Here is a 25,477-nt window from a genome sequence, read left to right on the forward strand (position 1 = left end):
CTGGCCCTTCAGGAGATTAATGTGATCATGTCGATGTGCATTTTAGATGTGTTCCGTGCACGAGTGGCCCAGGCCCTTTGGGGTTTTAAGTACCATTGTGCCTGATCTCTGCATCTGACCACTTCTGGACACATACGCAGAGCACCTGCGTGGGATCCTAGGAGCTCTCAGGTCGAAGAGGACAGTGCCTAGTCAGTGCAGAACACTCCTGACCAGGGGGATGGAGTTTGGTGTCCAGCATTTGCTTAAGTTCTGTGTCCCAGCGCCGTCTTTTGTAACCATGGTCCTGGTTAGCAATGATACTTGGAAAGACTTTATGTACTGCATGTAAGTTATCTGCTGTGTGCGCCAAACTTTTCTGTTGGATATCACTGGGTTCATACATATGTAGCTTGGAACAGAATTTGTCTGCTCCTGGCAAACTCTCACAGTGAAAATAACTTGTGTTCTCCTCGTTTATGCCTGTGCAATGATTGCCACCCCAGCGGGGATGTCCGGAGTAAACCAAGGTTGAGTTTGGTCCTAAGTATATAGTGCAAACTATTCAGGTAAATTGCTTGTGTGTGTTGTGAGTTCATTAGCTTACCCAATGGTATTAACTGACTATAATGCAGTTAGATTTTCATGTCTAATAACTGTCAAGTGATTAAGTGGTTTTCATTAGCATAAACGCTCAGCTTTTTGCATTTGTGTCAGAGAACCTTAAACCACTTTGAGACAGCTTACATGGTAGCTCAGCCTCTCACACAAATGGCTTATTCCCTTTTCCCACCTCTCCAATATACTGTTAAATGAGAATATTTTAATGCAATTGCTCTGTGTGCTTGCTTGCTCTGATTCTTTCCATCAATAGCTTTAATTTTTGAAATGCCACAATTAGAAGCATTTTCTCTGTGATAAAGCTGAAGTGAGCCTCAAGGAACTGAGAAAATCAGGGTTTTTTTCCTGTAGAGTTGAAAGCTGCCCTATTGTTTTCTTAAAGTGAAATGTACCTATTTATAGAAATAATGTTAGGAATTGAGTGAAGGAACAGTGCATGATTTTTATTGTACATATTGTATTTCATTTTATATAACTACCGTAAGGCTTTCTGTTGGTATACACAATACATTTGCTTCAAATCATTGTTTTCAGGGTCTGAGCTGTAAATTATTTATGAATATTATTCCTGGCAATATACATATGCAATCATATGGGATGCTGCATCAGGAGCAAGATACCAAAATGTGACCAGATTATGCAATAGGTAGGAAAGTGAGGATTACAGTATAAATAAGCGATGATTTTACAATGCACTTCAGTTATATCTATCAATATTAAGCAAGTAAACTAAACTGAAAGATCTTTGTAGTGAATAGGAAAGTATTGCAGTAATACAAAATACTCTTTAAAATACTGGCAATGTTATTTAATCTGTCTGTATTTAATCTGAAGGTATAGCCCATCCCCAGAGTATTTGAATGTGTTTCATGGAGTTTTGTATCCTGTCTGCAGACTAGCCTGAGAGAGACATAAGCTTTTTGTGACACATGGTTGAATAATCAATTCCCTAGAGGCTGCACATGAGGATATGGTGCCGATCCATGCCTTTGTACTGAAGAATAGTGTTGAAGCTGGAATGCAGAACAATTATTCCACTATACTATACCTAGTGAATGAAAGACGAGCACTTTCAGAAACATTGCAAACTGGGAAAAAGTGTGAACGGATGGAAAGAAATGTGGTGTTAGAAATAATACTGTAGAAGGGGGTAATGTGAACTAGGGAATGTCACACAGCTCCATCAAAGCCAGAGCCAGTTAGACCTCTAAATAACTTACTCGGTAGAAATGTGTTTGCCTCTAACGTCCAGCACTTGGAGCTAATAGTTCACAGTAAATTTTCCATGTGCAGTCCTATAACCTCCTGCTGACATAAATGAAAATGCTCCCTTTGAGCGAAAATGCTCCCTTTGAGCTAAAATGCCAAAGCATGCCCTCACTTACTGAATATTTATAGAAAGATACTATTGAAAAATGAAATAAAGAAATAAAAACATTTCTAGAGGAATTTTTAGCAATGTGGCTTGAAATTTGGCAACTATTTGGAAAACATACCATAAGGAACCTTAGAGGGGTTGCTCACAGAGGTGAAAATATTAATGTAGTGGCTGGGCTCTCAGCCCAGAAAAGAAGCACATGTTACTTCATGTTACTTTTTGCTGTGCATTGTTAGCAGGGAAAGTGAAAAGGCATAAGACTGAGGAAGAGAGAGCATCACTAGCATGCAAATGCAAAGCATGGCTGACGGAGATTTGGGGATGTCAGTTAAGGCCAGGTTGAGCTGCACTCTCTCTCCAGCTGGGTGACTGCCTTCACACGCATTCCCTAAAATTGCCAGTGGGCTGTTCATGTGAGCAACCACCCACTGCTGTTCCACTGAAATCCTGGCAAGAATGTGGGCCTCCATTTTATACAGTGTTTTTCTAGCAGCACAAGTTAGTAGGCTGCATTCCCATCTTGGTTTACACTGGAAATGATGATGGTTGCAATCTGCGTAATGTTACTGCTACTATTTATTCTTACATTAAAAACAGAAAAGTGAATGCCCGCTAATGCAACTGTTTACAGCTCTGCTACAGGCTATAATTAGGCCTGAAAGAGCAAACAGGACTGACCCCTTCTAAATGTGAAGAGGAGGTATAAAATGGAAAAAGTGTAACCGACCTTACCTTTTGGTTTGTTCTTTGCTTTAAAAAGAGATGTGTCAGGTTCCCTTTCTGTGTATAGATTTCTAAGTGAGAATAGGTATATTTATTTTTTCACTAACGAGGATATAATTTACATATTGGAAACTTCAGCCTAAATCTATCTAGCAATTTACTAGCTGAACTTTATAGTCTATAAAGGGACCTCACGGATTAACGTTTGGCTAATTCAAGAATTCTATGTTTTGAACAAACAGTGCTCATTCTTCACATCTCCTGCCAAAGGTTCCTTAGTAGAGGCACCCAGCAAAAAGCCTCTCAAGACTCTCTTCCCCCCTGCCCCCAAAACACACCAGAGTGCATTCATGAGAGCATTTCAAAGTGCCATCAGGGATAAAATAACACTTGTCAAAATGAACAAAAATACATTTTGTTACATTAGAAAAAACCCAGACCAATATGTATCTGCTCACTTAAGGGTTGATTTAAAAATTTCTGTGGCTCACAATAGGACTTAAAATCTCTATGTCCAGTTAGAGTTCTTTGAAGCAATATATCATTCAGAGCACTTTAGAAAGGAGACATCTGTTTTCAATCTTAAAAATCAATGGTGCAATATGGCCCAGGGGTTTCAAACATTAATTTTCAGCAGGTTGCATTTTTTTTTCTCTATTGGTTCTTAAGGGATGGACATTTTCTATCACAAATCATGCATAAATTAAAATGCATGTGTGGAAACACGCTCGTACTGTATGATGTGTGCATTAGCGTTTTTGGAAACAAGACATTCTTTCACTCAAGTCAAATTTGCAAGTCTTGCCCCTTGGCATGAGCAGTTCACTTCCTGCAGTCCAATTCTCGGAGGGCATAAAGCTGTTTTGGATTTTTTAAATTTTTTTATGTAAGCCATAAGAAAATTGATACCATCTGATGTAAAGACTTTTCAGCATGTTAAATATACTTATTTCTTTTAAGCTGAGAAGGATTGAGGTTAACATTTCTTTCAGATTTCCAGCAATACCATCACTGCTGTGTAATAGCTGAAATGGTTCCATCCCCCCCATTATGAACTTACTTTCTTGACAAGAAGACATTAAGTACAAGGCAAATTGGGGGTAGGGAGAATCAAAACTGTGTGAATTGTTTAACCTTCCACCACAGTTCAACGAAGTTTTGGTTTGGGTGTTTTGTTTTTTTGGGTTTTTTTAAAAAGTCTTTGGCAAACTGCCTAGATTTTGTAAGGCCACTCATGCTTTGTAAGCCCCCAAAGAGCACAGTGTTTCTGGCTCAAGACTGAAATCACATTGAGCCAAAGCTGAAGAAAACTTTTCAACCGTGTTGAGTAAACAGTTCAAGAAACAGCTATCGGTCATGATGCTCTTAAATGTTCTATGTGAGCTGTCTGCCACATCTCGGACAAAGATAAATGGTAATCATAAATACATTGTTTGACTTCAAACGCTTCCAGAAATTATGTTGATGGTCAGTGGTAGGTGGAATCTGATGTCTATTATTTCTGTTGAAACTGTGTGCTGGAAAAGGAGCAAAATGATGAATTCACTAACTGCACAGTAATACTTCTTAAAACACAGCTACATAAATAGTCTTGAAAAAATTGAAGCAAAAGCTTCTCCCTATAACAAGATTTCTGATTCTAACACAAGTTCCTACTTAGGAGCCTAGAAGATGTCATGGCCCAAAGAAAAATACTTCCTTCTGAAAAACAGTCCAGTGATTTGGGACTACTGATGAATTCAATGTGGAGAGCAGTCAAGAATGCAGTCGGTGGTCTTCTATCCATTTTTGTGTGTGTGTTGTTTTTTTCTGTGTGGAGATTGTTTTGGGGGATTTTTTTTTTTTCCCCTAACAGAGCCATTATCCTGTCTCTGAGTGGCTAGGTCATGGTGAGCACCAGAGTTTCTTAGGGTAATTTCCAGAAAAGCTGAGTCAAGGCTTTTGTGCACAAATAATATCTTTAATTATAACAACCAATATCACTGGGCCGGGGAGGGGGGGGGACACAGGACACGACAGTTTTTGGACAAAGGGCTTCAGTGCCCAAAGCTTTGTGTATTAGTTTCACTAATGCAAAGATTCTATTCTTCTGCTCACTGTGATATCTTCAGACCATCACAGCTGTAATGGTACTTGTATTTTAGCTGACTCATTTATAAACTACAAAACAAGAAGTTCATGCAATACTTAGTGCTTAAGGGCAACCAGGGGCAGTGAAGACTGCTCAATATCTGATCATCAGATGAGTGTTTTGACATTTGTGCAATGAATTTATATAGTATACTTCAAGATACCAAGAAATGGATGTTCAACAAATTTCACAAGCTGTAGTGACACCTCAGACTCATGTATGCAGTAGCATAAGTAACTGCAAGCTTATAACTGGCTGTTATTTTTCCTACTGAGGAAGAAATTTGACTCCTTATAAGAACAGGAGTTGCCAGCTCCTTACTTTTTAGTGAAACCTGAAATTAGTCCAGCATACTTAAATATCTAGCCTTGGATTATAGCCCATATTTAGCAGCATCCCTATCCTGGCTTTACTTTCAATATGCTAATTTTAAAAATGGATTGATTCTCTGCAGTCTGGAAATCTCTAACCATGTCTTTTTAATTAGAAATACACCACCTTTTCCAAATAAGAAGGACTTCGTGTCATATTAAAATCAAGAAGAGTGGGGATTTGTAACTTTTTGGACTTAGAAAAAGTTCATGTTCACATTTCAGGATAATATTTGAGATGGCTTAAGTTCAATGCAATCTTTTATGAAGCTAGAACATTATGGACCCATTCCTTTATATCTTGCACAAGGAATACAAAGTCGTAACAGTGGGGCAAATAACAATGAACACGGAGAGTAGGGATGAGAGTATTCTGCTTGGAAATGTAAGTGCCTGCTTAAACGTTTCAATTACTATGCTGACTTCATTTCAATTTTATTGTAAGCTTAGATTGCTCAAGAGATTTATTGTAGCTGGGAGTAAAATTATCAGATTTGTTCCTGCAGCACCAGTGTAAGGTATTTTGTTATATTGCCATGTGCTTCAAAAAGCAGTTTGACCAGTTTAGGTTCAAATAGCCAGTATATTTGAGGCAAATGGTGTGAAAGGGGATGTTCAATCAGTTACATTTGAGTGAATACAGAAAAGATCAATTAAATGAACATTAAGAAGCTTTGAGTTTTAGTCATCACGTAGAAAGTATGCTGATAATATGTATAATGAAGTGAGGTATTTGATGGTGTAACATCTACATATCTTGGTACCAGAAGTATTTCGTCTTCAGACTCACTCAGCAAAATGCTACTGAATCCTGCTGCTGTAACACTGTAATGCATAACACGTCATGTGCTGTTACTTACAATCCATGTCACGGGACAAATGTTTGTTATTAGCAAAAGTTTCACAGATGAGTTTCACCATCCATTTTCTGGTCCACTCCAATTTAACAATTTTTTTATTTTGCCTACAGGCTAGAAAGCTGAGTTTGTGTCAGAGATTTCTATTTTAGCTATCATAGTCCAAAATGAACATTTTATTTTAAAAATAACCTGGAAAAAAATTAATGCAAAAAGGGAAATATCATTTATTTTGATGTTTTAAAAAGTAACTCTAATAAACAAATAGTTGATTTGTACTGTACAGTAACGTAGTCTTCAGTTTCATAGCAAATAGCTGAAGATGAACTTGACAAAGTGCATAGTTTTTATAGTAAGCTATTATGGTAGTCATGTCAATATCAAAGTACTTTGCTAGATTTTAACTTTCCTGTGACTGCAGTCCAAGTTTGTTTTTTCTGGATAAGCTCCATATCTGTTGTGATTGCAGGGAATAATTCTGGCACCCAATGGCATTATAGGAAAATAATAAGTATATGAAAACTTGTCATACATTAAATGTGTTGTCAAAGATGTGCTGCATCAGCCACTTTTACATAGTGTTTGCCATTAAGTAAAATATTTTGCCTGTAAACAAATATTGGACTGTCTCAGCTTCATATGTAAGTAGTGACAAAACCGAAATTTAGGCTGTGCAACCTTTTCTGTCTTAAGTGGTATGGATGTGCGCTCAGAAGACGCGTACAGTTTACTGTGATATATCAGTAAGTTTTGATCACTAGTGATTTAACATATGTACATAGTTAAAGTTCAGGGCAGGTAAGGTAACTAATTTGTGGATGTTAATGTAACTGATGCACTCTGGAAGGTCTTTTAAACTCACTCTGTCCTCATTCCCATAACAATCTCTGACACTTTTTGAGATTTTCTGCTTTTGGGCTAAAACTTCTCATGTTTCATTTGAACTCTGATTTTTTGGATGGAGAAAATGGAGCAAAGGGAATGTAAATGGGTTAACATGTTTATGTTCCTCCCACGCACCCTCTCTTTTTAATGCATGTGTAGGAGGAATGAAGAAAAAGCTATAATTTCCTTTACTTGCTACAGCTTTCATTTCCTTTCCCAATGTGGAGGCAGAGACTGCAAGAAATAAAAAATACTCTGCATCGTTTGTCAGGATTTTATGTTAAAGTTTTAGGGTTTAGGTTTTTTTCCAGAAAACAAATTATGAAATATTGCCTTTGTAGGAAACACACGCCCAAATCAATTCTTCTTTAGTCATCAAATTCTTATGCAAGAATGTGTGTCTAACACTAGGAACATGGTTAAACATTTTGCTGAAAGCTTGTTGAATTGCAGGTTATATGAATTTTGATACAAAACTCACCCTGTGTTTGGTCAGGCAGGCAGCCAATTTTATTTTCTTAAGACTCTTCATTCACCTAAAGATATAGCAAAAAATAAAAGGAGTATTTACTGAAAAATAGGCTAGGAGTAGACCTCGTGATCACAGTCAAGGCGGGCTGTGCTGTACCTGCATCATTCCTGACAACACTTCTCTCATCTGTTCTTGAAGACTCCTGATGTCAGAAACTACAACTTTTTAGGTAATCTGTTCCAGAGCTTCACTAAGCATGCCATTAAAAAGGAGGTGCTTTTTTTGTATGCCTGAGTAAGTCCACTATTTATTTTCTGTCTGCCATGGGCACAGTGAACAAATTAATCTTCTTTGTTGCAGCAGCTAGTCTGTTGTTGAAGATTGTTATCTTGTCCTTGCTAAGACCCACACTTGGTTATAAAGATTTTTCCAGGCAGCATTTTCAGCAGTTTCCAGAGTTTTACAATCTCCTCTTAACTTCCATCTTCAGTCCTTCAGAAAGGATGATGGCCTTTTTCCAAACAATTAGGTGCCGGAAACGGATCAAAAAGTACTTTCAATAAGAGAATAGAGCAATCTAAGAAGACACCTGCCATCCAACCAGTTAGGCATGCCAGCTAGCCAGCTGGCAGCCAGGTATGCCAGGGAATGAATTCCAGGTCCTAACCCTAGGATTAGATGGCAGCTGATCACCGAAGAGGCCTAAGAGAGCAAAAATAAGCTCTAGATAACCTATGTCAGTTAAACAGAATTGAATTGTATGCAAAATCTTGTAAGACTTCAGCAATTACAGCTACTTATTTTAGAAAATAAGTAAACTATATAGTAGAAAAATTAGTCTGAGCATGTTTTTTCTATGTAGTAAAGGGGACTCAAAACATGCAAACTAATGCTGGGCCGTGAAATTTGTGGCAAAGCTCCATTAGCAGGGAAAGGCATGGGCATGCAAGCATGCTGTAGCTAAAATGGCTACCTCCAGTTGACTTTGCATGAATTTTTAGTGCATAGTCTTAAATTCTTCAGGAAAGTAAGCCTTCTTTTGTTGATCTGGCAAGACACTGAAGCACATGTATTGTGCTCCCACATTGTGGCTAGTTCATTTGAAGTCGGTAGAAATATTTATGGTCTGGACACTGTAAAAAAAAAAAAAAAAAAAAAATCCTAGCAGGTTTTTTCTTAGGAAGAAAAAATAATTTTAAAAGCCAATAACTTTTTTTAAATACAAGTCCATAACTTCATAATAGAGAAGGATAAATTTTGGGGGAAACTGCTTACTTTGCAGCACTACAGGCTTAGGGAAGAGTGTCTGGAGAGCTGCCTGGTAGAGGAAGACCTGGGGGTGCTGGTTGACAGCCGGCTGGATATGAGCCAGCAGTGTGCCCAGGTGGCCAAGAAGGCCAACGGCATCCTGGCTTGTATCAGAAATAGTGTGGCCAGCGGGAGCAGGGAGGTGATCATCCCCTTGTATTTGGCACTGGTGAGGCCGCACCTCGAGTACTGTGTTCAGTTTTGGGCCCCTCACTACAGGAAAGACATTGAGGTGCTGGAGTGTGTCCAGAGAAGGGCAACCAAGTTGGTGAGGGGCCTGGAGCACAAGTCTTGTGAGGAGCGGCTGAGGGAGCTGGGACTGTTTGGTCTGGAGAAAAGGAGGCTGAGGGGAGACCTTATAGCTCTCTACAACTACCTGAGAGGAGGTTGTAGTGAGGTGGGTGCTGGTCTCTTCTGTCAGGTGGCTGGAGATAGGACGAGAGGAAATGGCCTCAAGTTGCGGCAAGGGAGATTTAGGTTGGATATTAGGAAAAATTTCTTTACTGAGAGGGTTGTCAGACATTGGAATAGGCTGCCCAGAGAAGTGGTTGAGTCACTGTATTGGTTTTGTTGGCAAGGTTTTGGTAGCGGGGGGGGGTCACAGGGGTGGCTTCTGTAAGAAGCTGCTGGAAGCTTCCCCTGTGTTCGAGAGCGCCAATACCAGCCGGCTCTAAGACGGAGCCGCCACCGGCCAAGGCCGAGCCAATCAGCGATAGTGGTAACGCCTCTGTGATAACATTTTTAAGAAGGAAAAAAAGTTGGGACAGGCAGATTCGGCAGCCAGAGTGAGGAGTGAGAACATGTAAGAGAAACAACTCTGTGGACACCAAGGTCAGTGAAGAAGGAGGGGGAGGAGATGCTCCAGGCACCGGAGCAGAGATTCCCCTGCAGCCCGTGGGGAAGACCATGGTGAGGCAGGCTGTCCCCCTGCAGTCCATGGAGGTCCACGGTGGAGCAGATATCCACCTGCAGCCCGTGGAGGACCCCACACCGGAGCAGGTGTGTTCCTGAAGGAGGCTGTGACCCCGTGGGAACCCTGCGCTGGAGCAGGCTCCTGGCAGGACCTGCGGATCTGTGGAGAGAGGAGCCCACGGAGCAGGTTTTCTGGCAGGACTTGTGACCCCGTGGGAGACCCACGCTGGAGCAGTGCGCTCCTGAAGGACTGCACACCGTGGAAAGGACCCATGCTGGAGCAGTTCGTGAAGAACTGCAGCCCGTGGGAAGGACCCACGTTGGAGAAGTTCGTGGAGGACTGTCTCCCGTGGGTGGGACCCCACACTGGAGCAGGGAAGAGTGTGATGAGTCCTCCCCCTGAGGAGGATGGAGTGGCAGAAAACAACGCGTGATGAACTGACCGTAAACCCCATCCCCATCCCCCTGTGCCGCTGTGGGGGGTTGGTAGAGAAGCCGGGAGTAAAGTTGTGCCCGGGAAGAAGGGAGGGGTGGAGGGAAGGTGTTCTGAGATTTGGTTTTATTTCTCATTACCCTACTCTGGTTGATTTGTAATAAAGTGAGTTAATTTTCCCCAAGTTGAGTCTGTTTTGCCCGTGACGGTAATTGGTGAGTGACCTCTCTCCTGTCTTTATCTCGACCCACAAGCTCTTTGTTATATTTTCTCTCCCCTGTCCAGTTGAGGAGGGGGAGTGATAGAACGGCTTTGGTGGGCACCTGACAACCAGCCAGGGTCAACCCATCACAGTCACCATCCCTGGAGGTATTAAAAAAGCACGTAGACAAGGCACTTGAGAACATGGTTTAGTGGACATGGATGATGGTTGGGCTCGATGATCTTGAAGGTCTTTTCCAACCTAAATGATTCTGTGTTTCTATGACTCTACTTTCAAGTCTCACTCTAAACAGCCTTCAATGCAAAAAACAGTTTTTGCTCCAGAAGTCTGTTACCAGGGCTGTGTGGGCAGTCTTCCCAAACTCTTCTTCCTTGTGGTCTTTCCTATTCCTGCCTATTTCTGACTCTGCCACACATGCAATCAGTACAGCCAGCTTCTAGTTTTCCATTCAGTATAAGGGGAAAACAATACAGACTGTATCACTCAACTCTTGCCAGCCTGGTCTGTGAGCACTACTTTCTGTTGTTTCCATTATCTTTAAACATTGTGTATGTTTAGACATCAAATCAAATATTTTTAAATATACAGATCTGGAAAACGTGTGTCTGAGAGTTTTAAAGCCATTGGCTAGTAAGCCAGCTGCTAGCAATTGTTTTTCAGCTGTGGGATGGTGTCAACAGTCTGGAAGAGATTGTGTTGTACCAATGGTCATCCTGGTGTTTGGGAACCATGAGAGGAAAATATGAGAACAAATTAATAAACTATCATGCAAAAAATATAGCGAAGGTCAACAGCCATCAGTTCGGAGGAAATGAACCTCATAAAGGAAACTGTATCTTTCCCTCATGAGACTGCAGACTGAGAGAAGGTAACACGCAATACTTGTCAACATTCAGTTGACAACAGTAGGCCAGTAACAAGGATGTTAGGGCTGGTGAAGGAATGACCTTTAAATGTATCCCAAGCTAGCTTCAGCCATTCTGTACCATGTTTCTAGAACTGTGAATGTAATGAGACCAGCTGTAAGGCCCTCTACAGAGAAAGCTTGAATTTGTCATTGCTAGAGGTCAAACAGGCGTTAGAAGCCAGCCTACACTTGTGCTGATTCCTTCAAAGCCACACTGGATTTCAGGAGGAAGGAGAAGTTTCAGTTCAGCATGGTGTGAATGCACAGAGAGCTCAGGACTAGGGCTGTCTCCACGTAACTGGACCCTGCCTTAGCTCAGAGCACTGGGAGCACAGCCCAGAAGTACCTCACTGCACCTGACTGTCTCTAGTCAGAGACAGTTCTGGGTCTTTTACCTTCTTCTCTAGGCAATACATTGTTCAACCTTGTGTCTTACAAAGGCATCCTAGTGCCATATTAATGAAGGCTAATGACCACATGTAATTGGTGGTACCTAGCCTTTCAGCAACCTTTTGCCTTTACAATGTGTGATCCTTGATGGGAAAGTATTGTTAAGAATAAGCAATGTGTAAGATGGACTATACTTCAGTGTAAATGAGATGCACTCATCAGTTAAGAGTCTTTCTAGTGGGCCTGTAGGAGCTAATTCTTGTTCCTCAGCTATGTAATATTTAAAAACAACTAAAAAAAGTAAAAGAATAGGAGCTTACAAGTAAGGAAACAGGTGGAAATGGATCAGGAAATGATTGGGGCTGCCCTGGTCTAAGCAACCAAAAGATATTTCATACAACAAGTCAGACATTTAGGAGCTAAGACTCTTGGCTGATCTTAGAGTGTGTGAGATTTCCTCGGAAGCAGTAACTTCAGGCCTCATAAACCCCATGCCTGCCTTAATCAGCTTTGCTTAAGCTCCAGGAGAACTTAGGACAAAAGTGTATAATAAGCAGTAGAAATTCTTGTAAGACTAAAGTGATAAACATTACTGTGTTTGGTACTAGTTCAGCCACTATTAGAACACTGTGTTATGCCCTGGAAGCCAAATTTCAAGAAGGATTTCCATAAACTGGAAATGGCTCAGGGAGAAAACACTGGTGTGACTTGAAGGATTCTTGTAGCTTGACAAAAGAGGTTGGGATGTAAGCGGTCACATTTGCTCCTATTTTTCTGTGGAATGGGACTAGGCAATCAAAGACTCTTACATTTATGTGATGTATTTCTCTGTTAATTTTTTTTTCTCACTGGTTGTACTGGATTTGATCCAACAAGGTGGTTTGGTTGGGTTTTTTTAAGGGATCTAGTCAGAGGCTATCCTTCAAAAACACTATTCCTAAAACAAAGGACCAAATGTACCTTGGGGTATTCCACACTGTAAAATACAGTGTGTTCATTGACAATATGACTGGCAAGGAGCTTGATACTAGGGGAAAAAAAAAAAATCCTTGAATATAGTAAATCTGTAAAACACATTTGACTTCCATGTAGCTCTGTTGATTCATTCTCTCTGAAAATTTATTGCAGAGGGATTAAGCATCACTTAAAAAATAAACTGGCCTTCAAAAAGGGCTTTTTTTAGTAAATGGTAAATTGTTACACCTGCTAAGAAGTTCCTCCTAATTGTGGGAGGAATAGTGAAAGAAGTGATATTTTTAATTAGACTACCTTTTCTTCTTAGATTCTCATCCTCATTGTGGGAAATTAATATTTTCATTTCCAGGAATTCTTGTTTCAGACTTCTCTCATGTATTTGGAACTGATCTTAGAGTGCCAGAAGTCAGAACAACAGCCCAGTTCAAGTTGTTCAAAGTTTAGGTAAAATTATTTTTTGAAAGTATATTATCTGGGGCCCTAACTGATTAGGCAGCTGGAAGAAGGAACTGTTTCTGTAACAGAATGCTAGAAGAAACTGTGAAGTAAAAAATTAATTCTTGCAGTAGACAACATTAAATCTGCCTCACTTCAATAGCAAGTCAGTCCAGCTGGGGAAGGAATTCTTACTGTGAATTTAATTCCAGTGGCCGTGTGGTCATCCATTAAGCCACTGTTGACTACTGCCTCTTCATACATGAGCCCTTTCTTGGTAATGTCCATGTTCACTGGCACTGTGTCCGTTCCCACGTGTATGTTTTAAAACTTGCAAACTTACGTGCATCTGTGAAAGTGTGGGATTTTTTTACATGAGGGTGTAAATCCTAGGATAAACTGTGATGTGGAAGGAGTATTATTGACTGCTAAGGAAAACACAGCTGGCTAAAATTAAACTATTTCTGTAATTTAAAGGAAAATAAGTCTTATGTGCTCCTTTTCCTCTTTACTGAGATGTATATACAGCCTCATAAAGCATGTGAGACAAAGTTTCAGTTCAATCAGAAGTCTCCACTGCAGTCTGTAGGAACTATGTTGACTTACTCTAAATAAAAGTAAAAATGCTTGTTTAACCTCAAAAATATCAAGAACATCAACTCTTGACTTGTCTGTTTTTACTGGAGATTCCTCTGGATGACTGGAAAAAGTTGTACTGAGTTAAAAAAAGAATAACATGGAGAGAAAGCCAAACTAATGCCAGAGGACAGTTTAAAACTGTTGAGGACAGATGTTTAGTGTGGTCTCTGGGTCAGTTTGGGGAAAAAATATGCTGCTGTGACCCACTCAGAAATTCTGTTGACACTGACAGTTATCTGGTTTGTTTCTGCATAAATAGAAAAGCATCATATCTGTTAACAGTAATAGTGGTATTTAAAATTTGTCTATTTAGTCATGATGGTTAACCTGTGGGCAATCAGAAATTAAAAAAAGAAAAAAATGGCGTGGAAGCTGGGTCTCATTAAACGAGCTCAAAGAAAACCAAAGGGTTCTTAAAAGTTTTTTACCTGGACAGATGAAGCCCCGGGGCAACATTCAAAATAATCCCCTTTAAGGTTGGTTTCTTAGGCTCTGCTCTAGCATGCGTTGGACTGGGAGTAAGAGGCGTGGGTGAGAAATATGACTTGAACAGAGAGCACCTCGGGGGGTATCCCACAAAGAGCCCTGTGTTTTAATCATGTACTGAAATTGGGAATTTTCAGCCTCCAGAGCAGCGTAGATTTAGGAAAGTGCAGAGTGTGCTGCCTTCTAGGACAACAAGTGTTGTAATGTCCCTATATGCAGTTCAACATCATACTCTACACCTTTCTTTTAATAAGTGGCCGGTGTTTCTAGATTCTACTGAATCTTCTATGAATGATGTGAAGGTGGTAAATCATCAAATAAGTGATGGTAGAGTAACTTAAGCATTATAGAACTAGGAAGAAGTCAGTAAGATATTTGTGTGAAAAAAGAGATGAAACAGTTCTCATGATAGTCAGCAGTACACACAGGGCAGAGGGAAGGGTCTGTAGGTGGAGGTTTCAGGTTTTTTAGCAGCACAGAGGACAACTGGCTTGAGTTCCTCAAGAGGCACCCTGTAGAGTGCCAAAAATGTATTTGGCTAAAGTTACAGCAGCTGCAGAGCACTGCAGGGTTGTCACGAGGCTAGGACATAAGACTCAAAGCCAACAAAGATGGGGGCCTTCAGAAAGGCTTTTCTGCTTCCAACAAACGTGCTGGGGAGCCACAGCTGTTGGGAGTCAGGGAATCTGCTAGAGCCGAGTAGTTCAATCTCTGAGCTGAGTTCAGAGCTGATAAGGTGATTCTGTCTGCCCTATGGTGCCTGTGTAGATTATGCAAGTGCTTAATACGCAAATGGGGAAACTGCCTCCCTGTGCTGGGCTCTGCATGTGGAAACAGCATGTGATGCTAGGCAGGGCTGTCCTGAGGTAATTTTTTAATGTTCAGTAACTAGCTGGTATGTGACCTGCAAATTACTGTCTTCTCCACAGGGGGCGAAGGTGTCTAGAAAGCAGTACCTGGCCCAAAATCAGACTGTAAAGATTAATCACATCAGTGCTTAAAAAGAAATAAATAATAATGCCTTGTTGACAGGGAGATGCTGGCTCTGATACCTGGAGAGCTATCTGTGAATTACTGTTAACAACAGAAAGTATAGGTTAAAAGACAGACCACAACTTAATTATCAAGAGAATGTGTATAGAGATACGCACGTATACCTATAGTCAGGAGTGCCAAGGCTCTGGCATGATGGCTTGGGGAGAGAAGGAGGGATCCCCGGTATCACCACTAGCTTCTGGCCCACCTCCCCTAGCAGGCCTAAAGTCCACCAGCCTCTAACTTATAGGTAGCTGTAGAATACTGAGCCTCCAGGATAGCATCAGCTATTCTGAATCCTACCACTATGTCCTTCTGTCTTTCTAAAATTTTCCTGACGTTAGTCTTTCCATGCCTGTCTGAAACTACTTTCTTACTAACAGTTCTTGGAAGGGACAGGCAGAATTAATGCAGTGAAGAGCTATATGTTTTCTGACTGAACTTCTGGCAATGTGGACATGCATCTACTGCAATTGCTCCTTCTAGACCAAATCCACATCTGATCAAAACCCATAGTGGGAACAGAGGTGCAGCCCCTATTCCAAAGCAATGTGTATCAAATTCACCTGGGGGAAGTAAACATTGCAGGCAAGAAGTTTCTTATTATTGACACAAATTTGACAGCTTGCAGGACAGTGCAAGAAGACAGCAGAACCCAAACAAACACCAAATAACCCTGGTGAAACAGAAGATGCAGCTAATCCCTGATGATACAATGTATTGTTCAATAATGATCTACTTAAGCTGCAAGTTCTTACTTAGTCTGAAAAATCCTGAATCTCCTATAGGATGGTGTTGTATAACCTAAATATCTTGGTTGCAAAACCCATCAGTACTGTCTTTAAGGCTGCCTACATTGACTTAACCAGAAGTTATTTTAGTTTTCCTTGGAGAAATGGCTTTTTGATGAACGTGTCATCTTCAAACTGAGGCAAAGCACTTTCCAGACTATTGTTGACTCCTGCAATACGAACTGCCTGGTTAAATATCTTCTACTGTAGACAAGGAAGTACAGACTTTGCATTAGACTAAAAGACCCAAGGAGACTTGTTAACTTATTGATTTTACAATATAGGGTGTAGTTACCACATTTGTTCTTTAATTTGGCACTCCAGATACCAACCACTACCAAGAAAAGAAATAACTGTAAGAAGCTAATATTTATAGTGATACCCTGCTCTGTCCAAGCAACAGCCTCCTTTATCATGAAACACTGAGCTCTGCAAAAGCAGTTCACTCATTCCTACTATCTGAAATAGCAGCTTCCTCTGAATGCACAGCTCCAAATGCTATAGACAAACTGTACTGAGATGAGTCAGGAGGGAATGCCATATGTGAAGAAATACCCTTCCTTGTCCATATAGTCACTGTGACTTGGGGATGCCCTTTGGAAACCCTAGTAAGAGTTTCCTGCTGACACAAACAGTGCAAAGTGGCTTTCCCATGAGGTGACATTTGAATACCCAGAAGCATTTGCAACTGTGCGAATGCTGTGGATTTCCTTTGACTCACTTAAACTCTAGGAAAAACACCCTGAAAGTGATTAATCTGTGTAACCTGAGAATATAGTTTAAAAAGGGTAAGACTGCTCATAGCTGTGTATTCTTACTCACCGTCACCTGTGCTTAGCACAGAGTGTCTGGTCTGTACAGCAAAGTGTATAAATAGACACCTGTTATCACAAAGCGTGGCAAACACTCCAGTCGTATCAGTACTGGTGTGGCTTACTCCCTAGCATGCTAGCTCAATTGTTTTTATTATTAAGCAGACATTGTCCTTAACCATTTCATTTGCAGTGTTGCACAGCTCTCCTCTAAGGGATGGTCTACACGTTTTCATAGAAGTTTTATAGCCCTAATTTAGAGCTGGTGATAAATGAAACTGTTCCCAAACTTAGAAATACCAAGAGCCAAGAATCACAGTTTATCAAATCTCCCAAATAAATAAGGCATCTGTCAAACTAGCCTATCCATTGGCAAGGGCAAGCCATGAACACTGGTGTCTGATTGTTGATAAGGGAATGTGGACGTTGGGAATTGTTGACTGATACAGCACTAAGGGAATGGAAAAGAGAAAGGTGTTGAAGATGCAAAAATGTGTCAGCTGATATCCCAGTAGGACTTTTTTTTCTGGTTCTGTGAAGATATTCTCCTGATGGGTTGCAGAGAAGAGTAACTCTCAAACTTCCAGCAAAATTGGTTTTAGGAGTTTTATTCTAGTAATTTCTTAGAGTTGCTGTGTGGTTGGGGATGGACAGTCTTGTGAGCAAGGTGATTTTAAAGTGCATGCCAGGTCTGGTTCCCTTGGCTTTTATTTTTGTGGTTATGGATGCTTTTCACCTTTGAAAAAGTATACCCTTTGCTATCTTGATTAGAACATCCAAGAGCTGATGTTACAGAATTGTTAGATACTATGGTCTTTGATTTGCTCTTTACTCCGTTACATATCTGTAAATGAGGACAATTGCATTCACAAGGGAGACTTCCTCCTTCTTAGGTTTTTTGTTTTGTTTTGAGTACCTTTGAATGCATCTCAAGGCTTCTCTTTTCTTTTTACTACTTCCTCTCTAAGAATTATAGTTCTTGTTCTCATAGCATATGTCAGCTACCCATTCTGTTGCTAGTAAATCAGCCAGGATCATTTCCAGTAACAGAGGCCATGTGTCATGATGCACTAGCACTGGTATCCCACAATTATAAATAGATGCTTGCGTGGACCTCAGAAGGGTAAGTAGACATTCAAGATTACTGCAGTCATATAGGAGAAGAATAACAACTCTAAAAACTGATGCCAGGACCCAGTGTTCAGTTATTCAGAGAGCTGTTTTTTCTCTCAAAGGGCTTGGCTTGTGTAACTCTAGACATTTTTAAATTTCTTTTAGTTTTATTTTATTTGTTTTCCTCTGGCACGTGGACAAATTGCTGCTACCCAGCATGTGCTTTAGTCTTGTTGTTAGTTTTTAGGAGGAAAAGGAAAGGTTTCACTATTATGGTTATTTCTGGTTTTCATGTTGCTGTGTGCTTTTCACAGCTTCTGTCCCCACATATGCACAGCTCTGTGATGTGTGTATAAGAAGCCTCCCTGTATTCTATGCACACAAAATCTACTAGTTCAGTCAAGTAAGAATCTTTTCAGTCAGAGGGACTCAGCACGTATTTGAAAATATTTCATCTGGGCCTCCTTGAGTGCAAGAGGTTTTGGCAGCATATTAAGAACATCTGTACTGATTTTAAGAAAAGCAGTTGTATAGTCAGAAAACAGTACTACTTGCTGTGATGTAGATGCTAAGCCTGACCGAACAGAGTTAGCTGTGGATAGGCCTTGCAATATGTTTTGCAGTGGATTTTTTTTTTTTTCCCCAAATACGTTATACACAGTTTTCTGAGACTCTTCGTTCTCCCTCCCTGCCATCTTACAGGACAGAGCAAGCCAGGTGGATGTCTGTAAAAATTTCACTGAGGTTTTTTTACTTTGGGATTTAACAGACAACTTCTGGTGAATCTTCATGTGGTACTTTGAACTGTCTCCTTAACCTGCGGCTATCTGTGCTGCATCTCTGCTGGAGGTTTCTGCCTCTGAAGCCAAGTCAGGAAAGCACTTGGGTGTCAGCTGTTGTAATGTGAAGTCCAGCATTTTAGCTTTAAAAAGTGTGTATCCCCCTCTCATAAATCAGATTTCAGAGTAATACGTTTTGGAAACATGCAAAGCAGGTCTAGTAGGGATGTGTGGATAGGGCTTAAGCCATCACAACCATATTTGCCTTTTACTAAAGCCTGTGACAGTATAAGCCTCCTAAACTTTGTTCTGCTACAAAACCGAAAAGAAGCAGAAGCCTCACTGGCTGTATGGATGGCAAATCAACACAGGGCTCACATGCTTACAAAAGTTTGGTTTTGGCTAAAGAAACTTTGTGTGTCACTTCCCAAGGACTTGATCTCATGTACTAATGGATGCATTACATTGAACGAATCCTCAAAAGGTTCTTGCCATGTACGTACTATTTCCTATTTTTCAAGGATAGTTCAAGTAGGACTGCATTTTAGTGAAACGTCGTTTCTTTTTAGAAATTTTGGGTTGACTTGTATGGGTGTACTAAACCAGCTGCAAAATAAAGCATATTTAATTTGATCTCTTCGTGTAGCCTGTGTAAGTTTTGGAGGGCTAGAGGACAATGTGGCAGCATTATGCCTGTGTGTTTGCTCAGCACTCCCATTTGTAAGGCTCTGGTTTCAACTGGTTATTACGTGCCAGGTTTTAACCTGTTGGCCTTGGATTTCCATGGCATGTTTCCCCAGCAAGTGTCAATATTAGGCTGGATGAAACTTGCCAGAAACAACAAAAATTTTTCTGCTTTCTAAGATGGGAAGGGGGGAAATGTATTTTGCCCATGTGTCCAGAAAAATACTTCATAGGTTCTTCAGTAAGTAGTTCTTGATTTTTTTTTTTTAATTATTTGTTTATTTTTACTCTGACACAGGTGTTGTTGTGGTGCCAGGGATTTCCCTTATTTTTTCTGATCTGGGGGAAAAAAAATAAAATTTTTATATATATATATATATATATGTATGCCGACTTGTGGTTTGACCCCAGCCAGCAAATAAGCACCGCGCTTGTTAAGAGTTTGTCACCTGAAACTGGCGCCTATGGCCGAAAGAGAGGATGCTTTGACATCTGATGTCTCCGTGTCTGTCCCCATCTCCCCTGAAGCACGTGGGGCCACCCGTTTACCTGAACCGCCTTTCAGCGGCACCCTGGGAGCAATTACGCAAAACCTCGATAACACGGGGTGAGGGGGGGTTGGGGGGGCGAGCTTTCTCTGGGGAAGGAGCGCGTCCCCGTCCCGTCCCGTCCCGTCCCGTCCCCCCGCCCCATTCCGGCCGCGGTGAGGAGGGCGGTAAGGCGCGCTCGCCGTTTCCCGCCGGCGCGCCGGCGCGCGGCAGCCCCCCGCTAGGTGTCACCGTTGCTCTTTGTCACCCCCGCCGAGGAGGTGGCGGGAAGGAGCCGGGAGCAGCCAGCCCCGGGCAACCCGCCTCCTCCCGGGGGCCAGCAAGGAGCCGCTCCATTACCGGCGCAGGCGTGAGCGTTCCCGTAGGGAATTTCCAGGGACAGGAGGGGATCTCGAAGCACACCCGTGTCCTCCGCTGAGTTCGCGATGTCCGAAGACAAAGTGGAAGTAACGCCCTTGCTTCGTTCCGTCCTTACTGGAACGAAGTACGATCGTGTCAGTGCCAGAAAATTAGTCAGTACTGTTTAATTAAGTTAATCTTGCATTTGCTGTTAGTCCGGCTCAAGTCTTGGACAGAACTTTGTGCCGCCACCGGCTCTAAATTAACGTGTCGGGTTACAGTTCCCAAACTGGTACGGAACGGGTTACACGTTGATTCTACTTTTCGAGGGTTTGTCTTTTCCCTGTAAATTCTTGAAAGCTACATAGACGGGTTTACCTGTAGCATATCGCATTCAAAAATCTGGATTAACAAAGCGTTATTAAGGCTGCAAAATCAAGAACACACGTTAAATTTAACATTGCCCGTGCATCCTGTGTTTTCTCCTTTCTACACAAGTAGAAATACAGTGTTTACGTATACAAACACACACCACTTATTTTTGCCATGTCGGCATGTTCTTTCATCTTCGGCTGGGATGGTCATCACTTCATCAGCATTCAGTGCTTTGTTTTATCTTCATTGAAAAAGATGAGATACGATATTCATATTCTGTGACGATGACTGAATTAGTAATTTCCTTGTGGACACTTTTGTAATACTTCTACAGTATCGATATAAAATCAAGCAGTGTTACTGGGCAGCCTGGGCAGTGTTGTGAGATGAAGTTTAAAATTGCCAAACTGCTATTAACTTTGATGGTCACAGTGAGATGTCTTGAAAATGCTTTTCAAAGCACTCTGCATTTTTATACCATATTAGGTATTCAGAAAACCATTATAATACATAAAACTTTGGCTGAAACTGTGAGTACTCAGCAAACTTGGCCAGACGTTTCACATGAGACGTGTAAGAAGCGAGAGAATTAGCGATCATCACGTCAGTTAAGGTTTCCGTTGGGAGTCCTGCCTTGTGTTACGTAGAGAGGCAGACATAAGATCTCATTCTTCAGGTAGCGTTCAACTGTCTTGACCCTAAGAATATACTTTTTTTCTCCCTACAGTGATCTCCTTAATTTGCCACCCATCTTCTGCATTATTTAAAAACCAAACAACAACAACAAAAACAAGAGCAAAAGAAATGAGACCAAATTATAAGGACAATAGCAGCCTTGGCTATGCAGCTGTGACTGCTGCAGAGCAATGTACATCACAAACAGTATGCACAGAAGAGAGCACATTAAGAAGCAACAGGCATTTGTAATTTTGATACTGCTTATCGTATGAATTTCTTTGCTCACAAGCATAATATTCTTTTTAATATTTTCTGTAATTCCCTAGGTTTTTAGTAAAGCAAACTGAAAACATCAAACTAGATTTTGTGGAATCATAACACCCCCCACAGGGGTCATCAGCAAGATGGCAATCTTTGGATACATCTGACAACCATCTGCTGCTTGAGCTAACTGTGTTATTGACAGTAGTAGCAGAGAGTTACCTTTTATATTGACTGTCAGTAGAAAGGAAGAAAGGGTGTGCATCCTGTGGATTCCCTCACCTCTTGCTGGGGGTCGAGAAATTTTCCCATACCATCCAAGTCCCTGGGAAGGAAGTCTTGGCTGATTGGCCAGCTCCTCAAAGACTGAACCTTTCTGTCCTTTTCTGACTACTCTTCCTTCCCCTGCTTCAGTCTTCCATCTCATCCTCCTCCCTGCCACTGTTTTTTGTCCTAATATTCTTCTTCCTTTAATCCTTCATCTCGTTTCTCTTTATTGTTTGTAGCTACCTCAGCCCTCTCTCCAATTTCCTGGCTCACTCTTGGTTCAGTTCTCCTTGGTTTGCTGTCTTCTGAGCCCAGTACTCTCCAGGGTTAGGTTAGATGAGCTGATACCACTTCAAAACCTACACGTTTCCTGCTACCTCCTGATTACTCCTGATGTCAAGCTCTTACCCCAGGTAGTACCACGCTGCCCCTCTGCTCACAGTGTTCGTTTCCTCCGCTTCCAGTATCAGTTTCCCTCATCCCACCCTGCATAACAGGGTCCATTCTAAGTCCTGGAGCCCTTGACCATAGGATATGTTCCTGAATGTAACCTCCCTGCAAGCCAAGTTATTGTCCTGCCTGTATTTAAGTTAGGTAGGTTTTATCTTCAGATCTGATGAACTTTACCTCCTTTCTTCAGTGTACTCTTTCCTGAAAGAAGTTCTCAGAGAAGATACCTACATAGCTGTTGAATCAGAATGGAGTGCAGACAAGGACTGTCTTACATTCTGTCTCAAACTTTGTAGTTAAATCACCTTGGTTGTATTGTAAGGAGACAGAAAATGGACAGCATATCTTGCAACTCATTCACTTCAGTGCTAGGTGTCACAGAATCACAGGGTTAAAGTCCAGAGGGGATGATCAAATCATCTTGTTTGAAGTCTTATACGCTGCGAGCCTTTATATTTCTCTCCCTTAATATATACTGGATCTGATAAATTGAATTTTGACACTGAGATGATCATAGTTCCTTAAACAAGGATTGGAAAGCCTGAGGAAAAACACAAACACACACATACTTGGATGAAAAACAATGTGAATTACTGCCTTTGTCAATATGATGGTGTTTTTCTGAGAGCTGACATGATGGCAGTGTGTAATATAATTATAAACTGAATAAACAGGTGATGTTATAGCATATATATGATGTCTTCTGTCACATTTCTTGCCGCAGTATTTTCTTTTGCACTATTTTCTTCCAGTCCGTCAAGATGGAAGATATGAAAATTCTAGTACTACTTTGAGTAGTTGCAGTTTTCTTTTTAATACCAGCAGAAATGAGGAGTAGACTTAAAATCTCATTAAGCTGAATTTTATTTGATCCTCTCATAAATGGAGTTGAGTGCCATTTAAATACTCCACTTTAAACCTACAGAAAGCAAATAGTGCCATTGAGGACATTACCTGAAAATGCATGGAAATTAAGGATTGTGATTTGGTTAGACTTGAGTTAACTCGTTGTTTTTCGACTTACATCAATAGTGAGAATATGGGTATTTTACTTGGAAAAGCCTTATAATATTTAGACATTGATGAGTGCAGTAAGTTAATCTAAGGAAGTCTGATTTATATGGTTTTATGCATCATGCCCAGACAGTCTAACTGATTTCCAGAATTTACTTTCTTTTAAAGCTGTATCATGTTTAATTTAGAAACAATTTCACTAGTGCTAAGTGAATTAGCACACACCATTACCAGTTCAGGAGCTGGGGTGTTCAAGTATTTTGTCTTTGAAATATCCTAATGTTTATGAACTCTTTCAGTAACTTCCATTTTAAAAAATCATCTTATGAAACAACTTTCAAAATAAGGAAGAAACACACAGAAGTTTGCTAGCTTTATAAAAATAACAAAAATTACTTCAAAATTCTAAACAGGCCCACTGTTTTGGATGTATAGAGGAAGGTGATGGCTGTGTTTGAGTTAATATTGTTATTTCTCCTCTTCTGAAAGAGCACCTGGAGACCCCATTTGTGATCAGCTCCCCACTGTGTATTGTATATCCACATAATAGCCTCTGGTATGCAGGAGGTCAGACGAGAAGGTGTTCTAGTCCCGTCTGGCCTTAGTCTATGAATAATAGAAGACATTTGCTGCCCAATGTTTACAATGAAAATAGACCTGGCAGATGGTGAGGAAACATGGAGGTACTCTGAATTCCCGCTTTATAACTGAGAAACTGATAGGCAACTTGCCCAGGGTCACACAGAAAGCTGAGTTAGTACCAAGAATTAGATTGAGCACCAAACAAATGCCTTGGCCACAAGCCTGGCCTTTCTTTTGCAGCCTCTAGGAGTTAACAGACTGATCAGTGCAGAGGCTGGATACCATTGCCAGCTCCTCTTTAGTTCCTTTTGAGAAAGTAATACTGCTATGAAGCAACCTTTGCTGTCTCCACCTGAAAAGGATGTCCCAAGACCCAGCCTTTGAACTGACTGTAAAAGTGCCGGAGCAGGGCTTTACAATTCCTTCTCTACATGCTTAATGAGGGCAGGAAATAACCTTGTGCTAAGCAACTGTTTTCACTGTAAAGAAGATGGATTCGTAAGTGCATTTAGCAAGCCAAATAAGCTAACTTCAGCAGTGATGGTTTAGGTGTAAATTCACATCAGGGACTTACGGTTCACCTGGGTGCCCGCTCTTTGGACTGCCTGTGTCCAAATTCTAAATCTTCGCACGTCCCTACCCAGCTGGACACTGGACTTGCTCAGTTTCTATGTGTGCCTACAGCCATCTACATTAGAAGTCCCTAGACATCTAAAGCTCTGTTTTGGACTGGGATCTGAACTGCTTCAAATGAGACAGCAGTGGAAAGACACATCTCTAAGGATTATCACTATTCATAAAGTTGGGGTTTCTCTGCCTGCCCCAGCTCCTGTGCTCTGCCTTCTGTTGTTCTTAGAGCAGGCTCTGCAAAATACATGAGAAAGGGAAGCAAATGCTCCTTTCTGTTCAGCTGCTCAGTGGTTGCAATATTTGACCAGGAAAGCTGGGGTTTGGTCTGACTAAATGGGTTTAGACCTGTCCCCCAGAAGAATGCTCTAGCCACTAAGCTATCGCTCTCTGGGTTAAGGCCACGCTCACTTCCCTTTATTTGCCACAAAATACAGTGCGTTTGCTGCTTATCATGCTCGTCTTTTTTTTTTAAATCTCATTCCAAAACATCTCCATTTCTCCAAATACCAGCATAAGGAACACAGCAGCATTTCACAGGGATGACCAAGTACCCCAGTACCTGCAGTCGCGATGGCTTGCTCACTATCACTAAACTCATATCGGCAGCTTAACGTGCCCAAATTCAAAGCTGTCTAACTGAAAACTAGTGGCCTCACTTTTGCTGATTTTTCTGAAGTTTCTTTCCTGAGCAGTGGAGAGAAACCAGTGAGCGCTCTTAAAGACTTTGAAAGCATCAGAGAGAGTACAGGGGGGAGTGCTGATTTCCCGCTGGCTTGGGCAGAGAATTTCCCATGGATCGGGTTCCAAAATGTTAACTGGAAACTATACACCCTTACACAAGGGAAAGCAGAAAAGAGGAATATTTGTTATTCTTCTACACATACGCAAATCTGGAAAAATGGGCTGGAGAGACAAGTGCTGTTATAATAGCTATACTAACCCCAGATGTTTTTAGGTATTTCGTGTTCCGTTCCTGTTACACAGGAAGACAGCT

This window comes from Aquila chrysaetos, chromosome 1 (genome assembly GCF_900496995.4).
Source record: "Aquila chrysaetos chrysaetos chromosome 1, bAquChr1.4, whole genome shotgun sequence".
Classification (NCBI taxonomy): Eukaryota; Metazoa; Chordata; class Aves; order Accipitriformes; family Accipitridae; genus Aquila; species Aquila chrysaetos.